The following is an 18,364-nucleotide window of genomic DNA, read 5'->3' as shown; positions in this document are numbered from 1 at the left end:
GGGCGCGAACTGGCGGCAAGTGGGCGTGCCAAAACCCTAGAGCACGCTGGGAGCTGTAGTCTCCCCTGCGGCGGCCGTGCGAAGCTGGAAGCTACGTAGGCGGGGGAGAACTAGCAGCGTCCGGGACCCAGCACCAGTGATGTCCGTGGCAGTGATTCGCAGTAAGTAATGAGAAGAGCCTCCCGCTCCACCGAGGGAGCTCCTGGCGTTTAAGCGCCTCCGGGCGCGAACTGGCGGCAAGTGGGCGTGCCAAAACCCTAGAGCACGCTGGGAGCTGTAGTCTCCCCTGCGGCGGCCGTGCGAAGCTGGAAGCTACGGCGGCGGGGGAGAACTAGCAGCGTCCGGGACCCAGCACCAGTGATGTCCGTGGCAGTGATTCGCAGTAAGTAATGAGAAGAGCCTCCCGCTCCACCGAGGGAGCTCCTGGCGTTTAAGCGCCTCCGGGCGCGAACTGGCGGCAAGTGGGCGTGCCAAAACCCTAGAGCACGCTGGGAGCTGTAGTCTCCCCTGCGGCGGCCGTGCGAAGCTGGAAGCTACGGCGGCGGGGGAGAACTAGCAGCGTCCGGGACCCAGCACCAGTGATGTCCGTGGCAGTGATTCGCAGTAAGTAATGAGAAGAGCCTCCCCATAGTAAGAACACCTGCAGTGATGTGCAAATTGATCAGAGTACCTATTCCACTGGTATTCAATGTATTTATTTTGAAATTCATTCAAGATAGAAAAGAAAGTAACTCAGCTTCCCACAGTGGTCTCAAAAGACCTGTTCTGAATGCCAGGCTTTATGCGCTTCAACAAAAACCCATAGATGTACATCTGACGTTAACAGCTTTGCAGGACAGGGAAGGTTAGAGAGGAAGTGGTACCTGGTCGGGCTGCTAGAGACCGCTTGGTAAATGACAGTGCTGCTCAGTCACTGCTACAACAATGTGTGCCCTTTTCTGCGCTTTTCGGTTTATACCACAAAAGACTGTTCTCTATTTCTCTGAAAAGTATTTTAGGATATAATGAAAGAGTTTCCTGTATCGAGTGGTTAGCTGTTTGTTGTGGGGTTCTACAAATCACAGACTGAATCGAAAATAAATATGTCCAAAGTTCTGCTTTTTAACTTTATTCCTCAGCACAGTTTCACCTTCTTATAACTACTGTACCTGTAATTTAATTCTAAAGTTGAGTGTGCTTGGTGTTCTCTTGGAACCCTCACTGTCCTTTTTTATTTCCATGCAGCCACTTTTTGGTTTTCACCTGTATTCGCTTTCAACTGACCCTCAAGTTGCTTTATCTTTTTTCTGATGTCGCATTTTAAATTGTGCCTTATATAACGATTTGTTGAAATCCTAATGGGTATTTCGCATTTTACATTTTTGTTTATACTCTGCCCGATTGTGGCTTTTCGCCTAGTGACACTTTCATGCATTCTTCATCTTTATATGTGTACAGGTTTGTGTTTTCTTAAATCCAAGATGCTCGCCATTATATGCACTGTATGCACTACATCCTCAAATGTATGTATTTTTTTTCTGGCTTTTCGTAGAACCAAGCATGTTTCCTTTTCAGAGGATTCTTGCGTTTTTCACAGTGGAAACCTAAAGGTGTAGGAGTAAAGGGTCAGTGCGGGTCTGTATTATATTACTTACTGATCAAGTGTAGTTAGTTGTAATTTAGTTAGGGAGGTGTTTAGAAGATGGGAGGGCATACATGATTTAACTCCTTCTTAGGGATTATATACTCATCTTTTTCTAAGGTCGTGCAATGTAATGCACCATGGAAATCAGGATTCTACCAGTAGTGTGAGAAGGAATATTTTGACAATGCGGCACCTGCTGACGTCATCATCAAGTGTGCAGATAACAATACAACCATTTTAATGTGATACTAACCACAATTTAGCATTTCACCATGGAGCAAAGGCTAGCAAATGTTTTCTTGTGTTACTGTTCTGTTAAAGACATACCCTGAAGTGCAATTGTCTTGACACAGACAAGCACCACTGGTAGATCACAAATAAGTGTAAAGCCCAGTTAACATGCATTATTAGAGTTTTCGTGCTAAGAGTTCCGATTACTTTAATCATGAACTTCTGAAGACCTTTGTTTGCTTCACTTTGTGTAAAAAGTGCACCCACACAAATAAGTAAAATTATTCTGGCAAAGTTCTCTCCATGAATGGTCTCTGAGGAGGAAGTAAATTAGCTGAGATGTTAAAAAAGGATCCACGTTCTCCGGAGTCTTGGCCACTGGTCTCTATGTTCTTGTCATTTAAAATTCGGTAGATTGATGACCCGTTGGCAGATGGCAACATTCATGCCTAAATGGTAGCCATTTTTCAGGCAACCTAGAACCTTGGTCAAGGACCCCTAAAGCAGTTTACCTATAGGAATACATTTGTGTCTTGACTCGACCGGGAGCCAGTGGTATGCCCTCAATGGTAACCAATCCGTCTGCACCCTTTCGTGCCCAAACAGATCCAGTGGCTAGGAACTCTGGGGCATATTATCAAGACAGGCGATAATGGGCTTGATAATATGCTCTATGGAATTCCAATTGAAGCCCAGGTTAGACGTCCTTCACATCTAACATGGGCTTCAATTGGAATTTCATAGAGCATATTATCAAGCCCATTATCACAGTTTTAGCTGCAGTTTTCTGCCGCTAAAACGGCGATCATTTTATCACCTGTCTTGATAATATGCCCCTCTGACTGTTAGGGGCCGGAGGCAAAAATATTTATGGGCAAACAACTGAAAGCATTGCACCCGACATGTGTAGGATCTTTATATCCATCAGTACGGCAGTACGGCAACAAACATGTACACTTTGCAGCTCTCCTTGAATACATATAATAACTATGCACAAGATGCCTTGGGCTTGGAAGCAGGTTCGACAGTAGCAGGAAGTAGTACAATTTTTACGTTAGGTAGTGGATGAGAAATATATATCTTTTTCTGCGCTAATATTCACTCTCTGCCTAGTCACCAGCAACTGCTTTTCAACTACCTGTTTGACCATGCCCCTGACACCATGTTACTGTCAGAATATATAAAAGCACAACAGGAGTATGACCCATAGACCAGGTTGAGATCTGGGTAAGTATACGTAATTAACAACAATGTCTCAGCCGGATTCAATCAGGAAAGCAGATACAAGTGTATGTATACATCATTACAAGGCAGAAGCAAAAAGGGGAGACTCCCAATATTCTTTCAAAAGTGCTCATGGCATCATATATTTAAATTTACAGTATATACAGAACAGTTATAGCAGCACTGTGGGCATAAATTGCGAAGGCAACCCAAGGGAACTTTGAGCATGTTGTGTTCATGATGGACTCATGTGGCAGGTCCCATTTTCAGCCCAAAGGACAGTGGTACAGGCATTATTAATATCAAGATTGGACTACAGCAATGTGCTTTATCTGGGAGAGGATAAAACAGTCATTAGCGGGTTAGAGGTAGTCCAAAACTCAGCTGCTATGATGCTTTATAGTCTCCCAAACAACTCCTCTGCATCTGGGCATCTACGGGAACTCCACCGGCTTGAAGTGGAGAAATAAATCCAGTTTCCTTCAATAAATAGTTTTTCTTAGTATGAAGCTGCCTCCTTAAAATATATTATCATACATACTATACAAAATGTAGAGGAGATTAAAACAGTCATGTAAGACAGGAAAGTGCAATATACAAGAACAGGGAGGGACAAAACATTCCTAAAAAGCTAAAGTAAAAATATTACAATACATATACATCATGATGAGAAAAAGTAAAGATATTGAAATCTAAGAAATATCATTAAACTTTCCTAATAGATAGCCGAAAAGATTAAAAAAAATAGATAAATCCTATTACAAACCATTTCATTGGGTTAGGAGAAAATAAATGAGCAGGCCTCGTTAAATTTGATTTGATTGTCATAGGAAGATGCGCCTAGCCTTTTGCAACTCCAACACACAAATAGCACGTGATTAAGAGCTTGAACTTGTACACAACAAATTTAGTAGATTCTCTCTTTTTTTTGGTAGTTTGTCCCAAATACTGGTAATTTCTTTAAGGACAACAAATAATGTCTCAACAAGAGAATCAGACTTCTGATCCCGTGAGGTCGGTTCCAAGTTAGATAGAGCTGTGGTTTGTTCCCCAAAGCACACTCACAAACCACTTCATTACGCGACTTGGCTTAAAACAATATCTCTGGCCAAGCTAATGGACAACACAGACTTTTTTATAAACAGCTTCAATGTGGACTTTATCTTAGGGATCAATACTCCAGCTAAGTCCAAATGAGTCATTTGCTCGCCCAAAGGACCTAAAAAATGTCGACTGTTGTTTCAGCTTAAGAACAATTTCCACTCTCAGGTCAGCCCTAAGTGTCCCCTCTTCGCCCCACCTCAAAACCTCTGCCAGGGAGAAAATATATGAGGAGACTAAGCCGAATTCAAGATGTAAAGGATGGGCGGCGACCAGAGAGTTTAAGTTACAGATTTGGCGTAAGATTCAACCTTCGGCCTTATCGAAGGAGAGCCAATGGTTCATATCCAGCACCTTGGCAGCATTGGACAAAGGAGGAATTTTGACCTTGAACACTGAGAAAACATGACCAAAGTGGTGTCTCCCAGCAGTGTACTAGCCTGGGAAAAGCCCAGCTTACACAGAGTTTAGTATGCTCTATATCCTGCCCTGTTTATTAAAAGACCTTTCCAAGATATACATCGGAATCGACTAGTTCCAATTTTTCAGACCCCAACCTTCACTGGTAGCACCTCTTAATTCTAAGCCCTTTCTTATAAAAGCCGCAGATCTTGCTTTTGGCGATGTTAATTTTCAAGAAATTAGCTTCTGCATATTTAGGCAAGGCTTCCAAGTGAAATTGCAAGTCAATTGACGTTAAATAGAGTAAAGCCACTTCATCAGCATATAATAGGAACCAACAGACATTGTACCAATTCTGTACCCCTCACCATAATTAGGGCACCAGGAAGTTCAGATATGTCTAAAGAAAACACAAGAGGGGCAGCAGGCAGCCCTGCATGAGCCCATTATGTGTTCTAATCCAGCCAGATAACCCCTGCGATCCTCCCATCAAGACTTGACGCCATTTTCTGAGTGTAATTCCATAATGAGACCCAAAAGATGATGTGGGACACCCAGTCGAAGGAGCTTTCTCCACAGCGTTTGGTGGGCCAACTTATCAAACGATGTGGTGAAATCAATAAATGCCTTATAGACTGGCATGCCCCATAAGAAGACGTATTTCTCTACGATAGTCCGGAGGACTGCAATGTTATCTAGAGTACTATGCTTCTTTCTGAAACCAACTTGTTCTGGAGGTATAATATTCTGGTCATGGGCCCATTGTTGCAAATGACAGAGGATGATCTTAGAAAAATAATTTGTCCGAGACATCCAGCATAGTAATATGTCTAAAGCTGGATGGCAAGGTTTTGGGACTCTTCTTGTACAATGGGACTACAGCACTTCCCTTCCAAGAAAGGGGAATTTTCCTAGTTCGAAAGCAATGATTACACAGCGGGACAAGAAGGACTCCCCAGGCAACAGCCTCCTTTTTAATTAACGCAATGGGGATTCCATCAGGTCCCTGTGCGCCAGATGTTCTAGGGATCTTTATAAACCCCACTAAATCCTCCCCTGAAGGATGACCACTTATTGAAAAGAGAACACATCCACTTTAATCCTCACAGGAACGACTGATATAAATAGGGAGATATAATCAACCGAGTCCTTCTCTGGGATAGGAATAGGCAGTGCCTTCTGCCTTCATTTGCAGTATTGTGCTATCAGGCGCCATTACTTTCTGGAATCTTTTATTCTTGCAGCTACTCTCAAGTCAATCCACTTAGAATCACAATCCCTTTTTCTTTCACTAAGTTTGCGGCAACTTCTTACTCATTTAAGGCGATTAATTTCCTGCTGTCAACCCATGGAAAACTGCAAATGCTGTTTTTGAATTAATCGATTTATTTCTTGATTTTATATTTTCAAAGAGAATGTGCCCAGTTTGGGCATACAAGTGCAAACTTTGTTAGAGCTTAGATTACAAATCTCTTCCATTTGAGCCTTGAAACACTGAATGGTATTATCAGGAACACACCCTGACTGCCCTGCATAAGCCCTCTTAATTGTCAAACTGACCGGGCCATATATTTCGATATCCAATTTGCTTTTTTAAAGCGGCCATACCCAGGCTGGAGTCCCCAGGATAACGATACCAGTAAATTAAAATCTGCTATAATGCCTCCTATGCTATGGTCACTCATTGCTGATGGGAGAATAGAGAAATTTTCACAAACCCCGAAAATTTGGAAAGAGACAACCACATAGTCTAAAAGACTCTGGGTAGAGAGGGAATGAAACGTAAAGAGATCCACTTTACCTGCAGGAAATCTCCCATTTAAAATAATCAAATCCATACTTCTAAGAGTCTTAAGGAGGGAGAACCCTCATTTATCCGTTCTTATATTTTCTGGTAATAAGATCTCAGGTATATGCCAGATATCATCTTTATCAAGTTTAGCACAAATCTCGGGGGCAGAGTTAGAGACTTTCACAGTTATGTTTCCCACAATTATTACTAGGGGACAGTCAACCCTGATAACTGTATCATAAACAAATGAAAACAATACACTCAACAATTAGTCAAAATGATTCCCAGGTGCAATATACTGATTTTCCAAAAGGAAGAAAGAAGAACGACCATTATCTTCTAAACCAGTCAACTTCAAGCATGTACAAAGGGATGACAAAATGCCATCTGGTTCCAATTAATCAAATTCTTAAGCAGAATAGCCACCCCCGCGCAAGCAAGTCCCCTTTCAGAGCACTTAGCATACGTAGAGATCACAAAATAGCCATTACAGTCAAACTCTTTACAAGACCAGGCTTCTTGTAAAACTATTATCTCGGCATCCAAAGTTTTAAAAAAAAACAGTTTTGTCTCATTGTGACCCAAATCAGACATGTTCCATAACAGTAGTAACCCCCCCCCCCCCAAGCTTCCTCAAAGGATCACTCCTTTCCACTGGAGGGCGGGCATTATTTAAGGCTCCCGTGACCCAGCTCCACTGGGCCAAGTCTTTATCCATGTCCGGAACCTGAGAATCAGCTGCCGAACCCTTCAACATATTTATTAATCATCCCCTATGGCCCAAAGAGGTCACAGTATTATTGTAGTAGCCTGGTAAATACTCTGGGCTGGGACCATTCCATTTGACATCACTGATTTAGTGTGCCTTAGACCATTCAGGCAATGCGTTATGGGACGCATAGGGGGAGTTCTGCATGACCAAATTGACAACAATTGGGGTGCAGAATGTGACTCTAAATCTTCACATTTGAAATGTCCCTACTGGATATCAACCTAAAGGTCTCAAGCTCAGAGAAGAGGCTGAGGATGAATCCTCTATTTACTGGAAGGATTCATTGTTAAATAACCAAGTGAAGTCCAGAATGGGGGATGAAACATTCTGCGCCACATTTGGATTTCTTTATGGCATATCTCGAGGGGATACATAAAGAGACCCTACCCCTGTAGCTAGAGGCATGTGGCCCGTTGTTAGGTTGACTATTTGAGTGCAGGACAAGAATGTCGGGGCGAATGCTCTCCAAGTTTCCATTGGGCAATAGATTGGACCCTGTATAAACTCTATTGGGCCCACCCTGAGTGGCAATAGGCACTTGAACCCACCCCTCTAAATTTCCAGCCACCCTAACCCCAGATACTGACTGAGGCAAGGAAACCCCACATACCATTTCCATTTCCCCTCCCGATGGGCAAACCAACTCATTAAACAAGGGTAATTGGGGTTTTTGACTAGAAAAAAATCTCTCTATGACAACATAAGTCAAGAAAGTCGCGGACACCTGTTTCGGACTACTTAGAAGTCTTCAAAAAATCCTAGAGCGGATCCCAATACAGCTCAGGAAGACAGTAGTCCACTCCTTGGTCACTTCGAGTCTGGACTATGGGAACTCGCTATTCCTAGGGCCGCCGAAATACGTGACCTACAGACTTCAGGTGGTCCGGAATGCGGCAGCAAGGCTGCTGTGAAATGTCCTAGTGCGGAAGTTGGCAAAAAAGCACCTCAAAGGGCTACAATGGCTCCCAGTGGAGGCCAGAGTAAAATGTAAGGCACTGGTCATAATGCACAGAGCTTAGATAACAAGGGCCCTATATATCCCAAATAGGAATCTGAGATCAAGCTCAGAGGGACTCCTAAAGCCAACAAGTGCCAGGAAGGCGAGGTGGGGAGGTACATCCTTCTCCCAACTGCCCCCAAACTCTGGAACTCTCTACCACGGGAATATCGGACCCTGGACAAAGAATTGGATTTTCGGAAAGCAATCAAAATGTGGCTGTTTAAGCAATATCTCTAATCTCTGCCCAGCCTCAACCTGCACCCTGTCTCTTAGCGCCGGGAAGCCCTAGGGCAGCTACGAGCTCTACAAGTCACAAATAATAATAATAACTTTTTGGGGGGCCTGGGGCATCAAATTAGAAAAAGTCGCTTCAGCTGCAGAACCCCCAGTCCTCCCTACTGACATCATATGCGGTGAGGGGGCCACCATAGGAACCCCGTCTTCGGACGTAGAATAAAGTACTCCCTCCTCCCTCATTATCTGTGTATCACACTGCCTGTCAGAGATCCGTAGAAAATGCAGCCTTGTAGCTTTTCATTTGGAAAATCGTCTGGTATTTGATGTTTCCTTTCCTCAATCTCACCCTTTTGATTTCTTGTGGGGCCTGCCTTCAACCCGCCTGACCCAGACAAATTAGAGTACTGGGCGTGGGAAGAAGAGGGAGTTGACACCCCGCTCCCCTACCTAACTGTACTGAGGATTCCCCATATTCTCCGATGGCCCTTTTCTGACATTTTTTAAACAAAGGGAAAGTTTTCAATTTAGGCTTTCCAGGGGTGGGGGGGCCTGTTTCTACATCTCCAATTAAAATGTTTAAACTAAGCTCTTCCTTTTTGAGATTACACGCGGGTTCTGAAGGAGACAACAGATAAAGAGGTATACCCACTTGAACAGAAGCGTCTCTCAGCCCTTCCGGGTGGTCAGATGGTAGTGGCCTGTCGTTCACATATAATTCCATAATGGAATGTGTCATAAATATAGGTTTATCAGGCCAGACTTATATACATTCTGCACTTCCAGCAAAATTACATACATCAGTTCCAGTATATGATTAGAGCTTAATATAGAGTTCTCTAATAGGGAAAAAATGGAATATAAAATCTTTTCAATACAAAAGAGGTATTGGGAGGGGACACCATCCCCGTCATTTCCAATTGTAGGGTGTGTGCAAGGCAAGAAAACATCATGAACAGATTCCGAAGAAGAGCCAATCAGGTGACTTGAGCTACAATATAAGGGGGCATAGAGAAATGCCTAGGAAATTTGAGATTAAAGAATCTTTTCATTAGATCTGTTCGTTGGAAGATCACCCTTAGGGGAATTATCAGAAGGGCCTCACAGACCCCCAATTTGAGCGTCAATATTGATATTTGGGAGTGTCAAATCTTCCCCAGACCCTGTTTCTTTACATATACTCACCTTCCTTACCATACTAGGTTCATCTCCCAAGCGCTCTTGAGGACCACAGTCCTGACTTAATCCCTTACAGATGTCCCCCCGCACGCTTCGTTCAGGTTAATTTTCCTTATGTGTGGTTCCTTTAATCATACGTACTCAGATGGGTGGCTGGCCATTTGCTTTACAGGTCCCTAAGTTGTAGAACACTCTCCCAGAATCCTTGAGAAAATGTCCTTCATTGACAATCTTCCAAAAACAACTGAAGACATGGCTGTTCCGAAGTGGTGTAATGGATACTGACCTGACCTTATGTTCTAGCCCTGGGAAACCTCAATGGGGCGAAGATGTGACGGCTAGGGCAGTCGACCTCAAAGCTGGAGAACCGGGTTCAAGTCTCGGCAGGGACGCTCAACATCCTGTGATTCTGGGCAAATCACTTAATCTGCCAGTGCCTAACAAAACACACAAAAAAATGAATGTCTGTCTGTAACGCAACTGATGGTCATATAATGTGCTCTGATACTTTTGGGTCTAGCTTGCGCTATATAAAACTAAAAATAAAATGGGGTAGCTAAGTGCTCTATAAAACTACTTAATACATTTAAAAAATATAGGGGCATATTCTCAGGGAGCTATCGCCGAGTTAACGGCACCTTAGCGCAGCCAAAGTCGCGATACATTTTTCGCCCCATTCACAAGCTGGTGTTAACAGCCCATAAAACCAGTTTACCCGCGATAGCACCTTCAAAAAACATCGCCACAGAGGACCTGGCAACTTTCGCTAATGAGATGCAGAGTAGGCGTTCCCGTGCAAAAGGCCGCAACAACACCATTCCGCAACATTCTCAACGACCAGCCAGATCGGCGATAAGATCACAAAACATGCGATAAGGGGCGTTAGCAGCAGGAAATTAACACCTGCTCTGACCTGGTGCAAAGTCGGACAACAACAGGCAACAGACAAGGGAGCACAGCCCGGAGACAAACATGAAGAACAACAGATGCACCCGGGCAACTGAACATGCAGCCCAGAGCCCCAATAGGGCAACAACGCCCACCGTCAACACCCCCAGGACCCCCCTCGGACCACCACCACCCCCCGCCGGGACCAACACACTGAGGCAGCGCAGACAAAGACAGCGACCTGCTGAAAACACCCCAACCTCACAGGGAACGTCATTGCCCACCAAAGGACAACCATCCAACGCATCCTGACCACCATTGCCCACAGGCTGACGGTACCAACACAGCGGACAACCAACATCCCTCCACAGACAAACCTGCTGGCTGTGCCGCACCTGTTGGCCTCTGGGACCTGCCAACCAACAACTTCCAGAGTCAGAGGAGTCTCACAGCCAGCCACATCCAAGCCTCCCCAACTGTCTTGGATGCCATCATCAGCTTGGTACCACACTACCTATCCTTCCCCCACACTGCGCAGGAACAGCTGGAGACCAAGCAAGGTGTCAAAGCCATCGCTGGCTTCCCTCACATCTCAGGGTGCAATTGAATGCATACATGTCCTACTTGTGCCCCCTGGTAACACTGCACACAATATCCGCTACTGAAAGCACACGCATACCATCACTGTGCAGGCAATAATGGACCTACTGGGAATCTCCACCAACCTCAACGCCAATCACCCATTCTGAGTGCATGAGTCCTACATCTTCTGACAGCCCATCATCACCCGGCACTTCCTGGCTGGCACCTACGTAAAAGCGCTGCTCGTTGGCAAGTACCAAATGAACACACCTCAACTCCACAACCATGCAACTCACAACACTGGGAATGCACACGTCACAAACTCACATACAACATGCCTAACAACATGCCCACCCACCAGACACGACAGCACAACTCACTCTGGCAACCTGGGTCAGCCATGCACATAAGCCATCAACTGCATGGCACCTCAGCCACACGATAGCAGAATGTGGGAAGAGGTGCGGACCAGGCATGTGCGAAGGAGGCAACTGACCGATGAATAACAATGTACACAATGCCAAGTGTGGCATCGAACCGATGGCCAGACTGCAGTAAGCAGACCACACACATATCCATGTCGACATACACCACTGGTGTATGGAGTGCAGTGGACAGTGGACGCAACCATGTCACTCCAGTCAATGGGGAAGATCCCAGAAATGTAGCTTGTTACGTCCCCCCTGTAAGCGTGAGCGGAGTGGGCTGGCCCAGCGTATGCCGGGCACGCGTAGTGGTGTGAATAAAAAACACGTAACTCTGGGCGTGGTCCTCTTCCAACTCTGCCAGGGCGGTGCACCTCACCCTGCCACGAGGCCGATGCCGCCGGCGTGAGCAGTGTTGCCTACGTTCCTGTGCGCCTGCTGCAACCTGGGCCGCAGGGCCCCTTACCAGTCCTGCCAGGCCCGGCGCACCCAGGCCTCAATGCACACCCTCCGACACGGGCGTGTGTCGATGGGGGCCCACCACGTGCCAGTGCAAGCTCTAAGCCCAAATGTCACGAATCTGGCAGCCTCCTTAGACCATCACGGCCTCCGCGACACAGGTCCGCTGTACTCCCTTCTCATTGAGATACTTCACCTGCATGCACAGCGGAAAAGTAGGTCACACATTTGGAACTGAGTCTTGATTACACTATGGCAGAGAACATCAATTATGGCAGATTTTATCTCACTATACTCCCATCGATGTGGTTCCACCAAGTGTGTGCATAGCATTCCATCCACAAGTGTCCTTGGCCTACGCGGACTACTGCCCTCGGGCCATGCTGCTTTCGAGTCGTTCGCACATGTGGGACTGAGTCTTGATTTGTCAATGGCAGAGTACATTTCATTGCACGCAAGTAGAGTTGTAAGAGCATGATGCGTTTCAGTCCGGAGGGTAAAAGGATCTTCGTTACGGAGGTGATCGAACACTACCAACAACTGCCCTGGTGTCACTAACTCTGTGCATCGCAAGACAACGACACGTGGCTGTGGGCCCTTGCTGACCACTGCTTTCCGGCCTACACTGTGGGTGAGTAGGTCACACATTTGGGACTGAGTCTTGATCATAAATTGTCGAAGAACGCACATTAATGCAGAGTTTACATCACTGTACTTCCTTCGATGTGGTGACACCAAGTATGTGCCTCGCATCCCAACCACATGTGTCAGTGGGCCCTTGATGACTACGCCGTCGGCCTACACTGCGGTCCAACAGGCCTCACTCCAATCCAATCAGGTCCGTACCAGGCAGGACACGTCATCGTCGCTGACTGAACATCTGCTCGACTCTGGTGCTTTTGCCTCCGTCAACCACAAATGTCATTTCTACATTTGTGTGTTAGATTTCCAGGAGGAGCTCGCTGAACCACATCTGGCCCCCACTGACCGTTGCCTCAAGCCTACACTGCGGTCTAGTAGGTCACACTTTTCAAATTCAGTCTTGGTTTATTTATGGCTAACTTGATGTCATTGTACAGGCCTCAACGCAGACTGTGTCCCCTTTCAGCACCGGTGCCACTAAGTCTGTTACCAAGACCCATGGACACGTTCTGGTTGAACTTTGGTGGCAACAGATTCCATGGATTTTGGGGTTCTTGTCGCCATCATGTCTGTGATACTGACTTTGTGGCTAAAACAATGCCATGGCATTCTACTCCTCTATTTTCTGCTTCCGGACAGCTTCCCCCCTCTGCATCATGCCCTGGAGGACACCTTCCACTGTCACCCGCAACCCTCCGCCACATACACCTCTGACATTGATGAGGACCCGCTCAGCACGCGTGGCCCATCAGACTGCATTGGGGCCACTAACTCTGTGCTGGTCTGGTCCGGGACCCCTTCTTCTGAGATGTCGGATGGCCTCTGAGGCGATGGCATTGGGGTCATCAACACGATGTGTCTGTGGCCCTGCGCTGTCCGCTGCCTCCGGCCTCAAATGTGGCACACCAGGGCTCACACATCAAATCGAGTCCTGACCGGCCCAGATGTCGCATCACCACAGGAGGCACACGCCACCACCGCCAGGACCAACTCCAACCACCAACTGCCAGTGTTGAAATGGTCGTACTGGCAGACTGATGGAGTTGCCCGCACCTGTCGTGGATGCCATCTTCACCCTGATCCCCTGCTCAGCACTCCAGGAGCCACTAACTGTGCACCATGAATCATCATCCATTACTGTTTTGGTTATGTGCTGTGGAGAGCCCATGCAGCAATGTCACCTTAGGCAGTGTGGGAGACCTGGGACGATGATGAGGAAGATGATGCAGGTGTGACACCCCCCCCCCCCACTGCAGCTGCATCAGGAATGTCCAGGAGGGACACAATCCTAGACATTTTCTTCACATGAGCATGCTCAGCTCTAGGGCCCCAACCTCAGCGCACTGAAACTCACGAACACTTCTGTTTGTATGTTGGGTGACCCTGTACTTGCTCCAGCTCCCTCCATGTTGCTCAGCAGTTGACTCTGTTATGCAGGTGTTTTCTGTTTCCATTGTACTGGTGTCCACTGTTCAAGTTGTTGCCAGCACCAAGCACTCCTTGCGGGCTACCTTATACTTAACCCATACACATCCAGCACAGGCGTCACTGAACATGTGACCCTGCCAGTAAAGGGGCCGGGCGTACGTGCCGTAGCCAGTTCAACATGATATCTGCATGTGTCCCTGACGTCTTGTATGCATGAGGGCCCTGGGCCCTAGGACATTACATTGTGCTGTGTACAGCGGATGCAGACATGTCACTGCAGGCAGCCGGTTAGAGCTTGGACATGTAGCTTTGTCATCACCCACTCAATTCATAAGGGCAGTGGACTGTGCCGTCGTACGCAGAGCCAATGTGGGTGTGTGACTGATATGTGCATGCCCCTGGGCATGGTTCTCTACTGGGAATGTGCATCTGCATGTGTCTCTATGGCAGTGTGGGTCTCCTTTGTGGGGTGTAGTTGGTCCCTGAAGGGTAATAGAAGCCCACGTATATGATCTAGTTTGCCTTCCATGGGTTCGGACCACACCCGCACTTGTTCAGCCACCTCCTTTTGGCGTTCTGACACCTAGCATTGGGGTGCCATGTGTGGGTCGGTGAAGTGTTGTGAACCTGCCGTACTTGCGGGTGCTTCATGCTGTGTGGTCTGTTTCAGGGGCTGGGTTCTCCTCTAAGTAGCTTGGCTGCCCTGGTTCTGGTGGTGGGTTGCGTGGGATGTCCATGGGCTGTTGTAGGGCGTCGGTGTCGAAGGTGTGGTGGTCCTCTCCAGCATCACTGATGTGTGGTCTGTGCTCTGCTGGAGGTTTTGTGTCCCTCTGCAATGTGGAGGGGACATGCATGTTGACATTCTGTTGACATGTGTGTTGGCACATTGTTCTTGTTTACATGCAGACTGTATGACAATGTACATTGTGACTGTTTTGGAGGTGCAGGATTTAGATGCGGGACAGTGTACATTTGGACTACATGACAGGTGTGAGGTTTTACTCGTACATTTCCATTTCACAGTTTCCATCTCTGTCAGATGTAGTGGGCCTGTGTCTGCGCGTGTTCGGAGCCAGTTGTGGTCTCTGTTCTGCAGTGTTGGAGTTGCACATTGTACCACATTGTCGTCTAGGTGCATGTGCTGTTATTTCTATGTGTATATGCTGCAGTGTGCCACGGGGATGAGGGACATGATCCAGGGTCATTGTGGGTGTGCGGTGTGCTACACATAGTTGTGTATGTGTGCCATTGTGCCCATCTCCCACAGTCCCCCTAGTACCTGGTCTTTACTCACCCTGTTGATGTTGTGTTAGGTCCTCCCGAGTTGTGTCCGCACTCCCGACTCCTTGCACCGTCTCTGCACTGTTGACTGTGGCCTCCGTTTCCTCCAGCTCCTCCTGTGGCGCAGGACTCCCACCTTCTGTCACCGTTGCTGCCTTACTGTTGGCAGTGGCTTTGTGCATGGTTTAGATTTTCACATCATGCCAGGGCCTCTTGGCCTCCTCAACACTATGACTGCATTCCAGGTGGTTTGATTGGGGGTCAGTTGATGGTTGTGTTCTGTCACCTCCGTGACGGTGATCTTGTTTCCCTGCGGACTGCACCCCGTCTTCTTCTCCCTCTTCTCCTGGGCCTTCCCCGACTGCCTTGTTCCTTGCTGGTGGTCTGTGGGGCTTGTGGGGTTTGCGTTGCCCTCTGCGCTCAGTCAGGGTGCTTCTATGTTGCTACATACTTTGAATTTTTTCTGGTGTGTTGTTTTGTTGCTTTTATAATGCATTTTCCCACCAGATGCGTGGGATTTGCAGGCCTGCCGCTGGTTTTTGCTGCTTTTTGTATCGCGATTGGCCTCATCGCAGCTTTTTTGGCATTCGTGTTTTGCTTTTTGGCGGTGTGGCATTGATTTTATCACGGCCATTTGACGAGTTGTCTGGTGACTATCGCATGGTACCGCCGTGTTGTGAATACTTGGTTAACACGGCGTAAGTTTCCCACGATAGACTGCGATGTTGAAGGTTGCATTAAGTAACTTTTGCGATGGTTATCACACGTTCTTGAGAATATACCCCATACAGTGATCTGCATGATCCAGTGAAGGATAGTTACTGTGTATTCTCAATCTTTTTGTGTGGAAGATATACTCACCATGGAAGAATTATGGGCCGCATCTCAATCCTGTTTACTGGGTCATCACAACACAGAAGGGGTCTGTGCATTTCTTTTTTTCATCTAGAACACACAAATCTGCTCTAAAGATTTTGAGTTTTTGCATTCTCTGCTGACAGCAGACCTCAGAAACATGAAGAGGCCCTCTATTTCCGAGCTCTGCTGATTACACCCTATGCACTAACTTGGAGATTTTTATAGTTAACGTATGTGCTGAAAATGGATAACAGAAACACATAGACCCCTTTTACATGGGCACAATGCAGAGAACGGGATCATGATACGCCCATGCACTAAGATTGGCCTGGAATGCATTACCTCTTCAACCCACTTCTCGTACCAATGCTTACTATATGACGTGTTTTAGCCTCCCCCATGCAACACGTGATTTACCTAAATCTATTCAAAAAAATATCCAGTAAAAACACCCCTCCCCGATGACCCTCCTACCATTATGGTATTTAAAGGGGACGGCGTCCACAACACTTCCTGTTGTTTTGTCTGCTCTTCTCATCACAGATGTTGAAGGTGCCTGTTGTTACAGTAAAGGTAAGACCTGGGAGTCTGGGCTTCCTGAGGACATGTTCCAGGCATTGTTTCTTTCCCTCCCTTGGTACGTGATACATTGTTGGTCTCTGTATCTATGGGAGGGAGAGTTATGTATTTAAATCAAGGCTTTGCCTTTCTTGCATCTATGCTGGGGGCATGACCCATCTTAATAAGTTGCATTTTGAATTATTTACTTTAATTCAAGTAGCCTACCGTGTAGCGCGCATTTGTTCCCACGTGCTTCCCATTTGATTAAAAACTGTAAACTACAAATTGCTTCTTGTGCCTTTTTACCCTCATCAGAATACCTGGGTACTTAGTCTAAAAATTATTTTTCTATCATAGCTAGATGTTTATGTCAAATTTCAAATACTGCAAAACATCTCTATTTATAAACTTCTGACACGACCGAACTTCGCCCTTGATCTAACTCAGTGGTTTCATCAGCGCTATTTTGCATTGTTTCCACTTAATAATGGTTTCCACTTAATTAACACTTGCCACAATTTAGAATGAAAGTGCACGAGGGCATACAAGCGAACAATTTTCATATATTATTTTAATTTATTTGCTCTTGCTTTTTAATATACGGTTGAGGTTTACAAAATCAATCAGAAACGAATGCCATCAAATATGAAATTCCCATAATTAGTATTCCCTTAGTTAACTCTTGCTTTTTAACATTGCCATCTCTAGGGTGTTACATAAGTGCCCCGGGGGAGGAACCGGGGAGAAGGGACTCAAATTAACATACGACTGGAGTTTCGTAATAAATTATTTCAACATTAAACGGGTGAAAGGGAAAATGTTATCTCTTGAGACTCTATTTGAATTAATTTCGCTGAATTGCATAGGTGAGATGTAGGGTGCGGGCATAAAATCATATATATATTTTTCTAATTCGGAATGTGTTTCTCTTTGAACAAACTAGCCTTAGGAAAGGAATAATTAAAATGTGAGAAAATGCAGTATAAACTATCTGCACTCTGCTGTAAAAAACGTGTTCAAAAGGCCTGGCTAAGGCTTAAATCTTCTATTATTGCTTAAATAACACATAGGTTACAAAGAGGTAAAAAAAACCTCTGTGTAACGTAAGTATAGGCATTATTGTTAATAACAAACACATGAAATATTGTAAAAAAAAACTTATTTGCTTAAATGGATCATTGACTTCACAAAAGTGAGTAAAAATGGTTTAGTGAATTGATAATTGATTATATGAAATCGGACAATTTGTTTTTATTCTTTAAAAAGTTAGGGTGTTGAATATAAAATGAAATATGTTATACTCTGGGCTACAAATTGGGGCTATGTGATGTACTTGATGATTTTTTGCTCCTAAAGTTAACATGTGTCACATGTGAACATATATATATTATTTTTTCACTGAAAAAATAAAAGGTTCCAGGGACTATGCTCATATATCACTTGTACAAAACCATAGAAATTCAACAGGTATAGTTACCTAAACTAAATATAACTTACACCCCCGCAATGCACTGCTTATGACCTCACACATTACATCACTCATGACATGGTAAGTGACATCACTCATGACATCATCCAGTAATTGTGAGTATTTCCGAATAGTTTATGAGTGTTACAAATATATAGCACGGTGCCACAAAAGTTAAATTAGTATACTTTGTGTACCACTATTGAGTGATAC

Source organism: Triturus cristatus, chromosome 5_1 (assembly GCF_964204655.1).
Source record: "Triturus cristatus chromosome 5_1, aTriCri1.1, whole genome shotgun sequence".
Taxonomy (NCBI): Eukaryota; Metazoa; Chordata; class Amphibia; order Caudata; family Salamandridae; genus Triturus; species Triturus cristatus.
Note: the sequence above shows the minus strand (reverse complement) of the source record.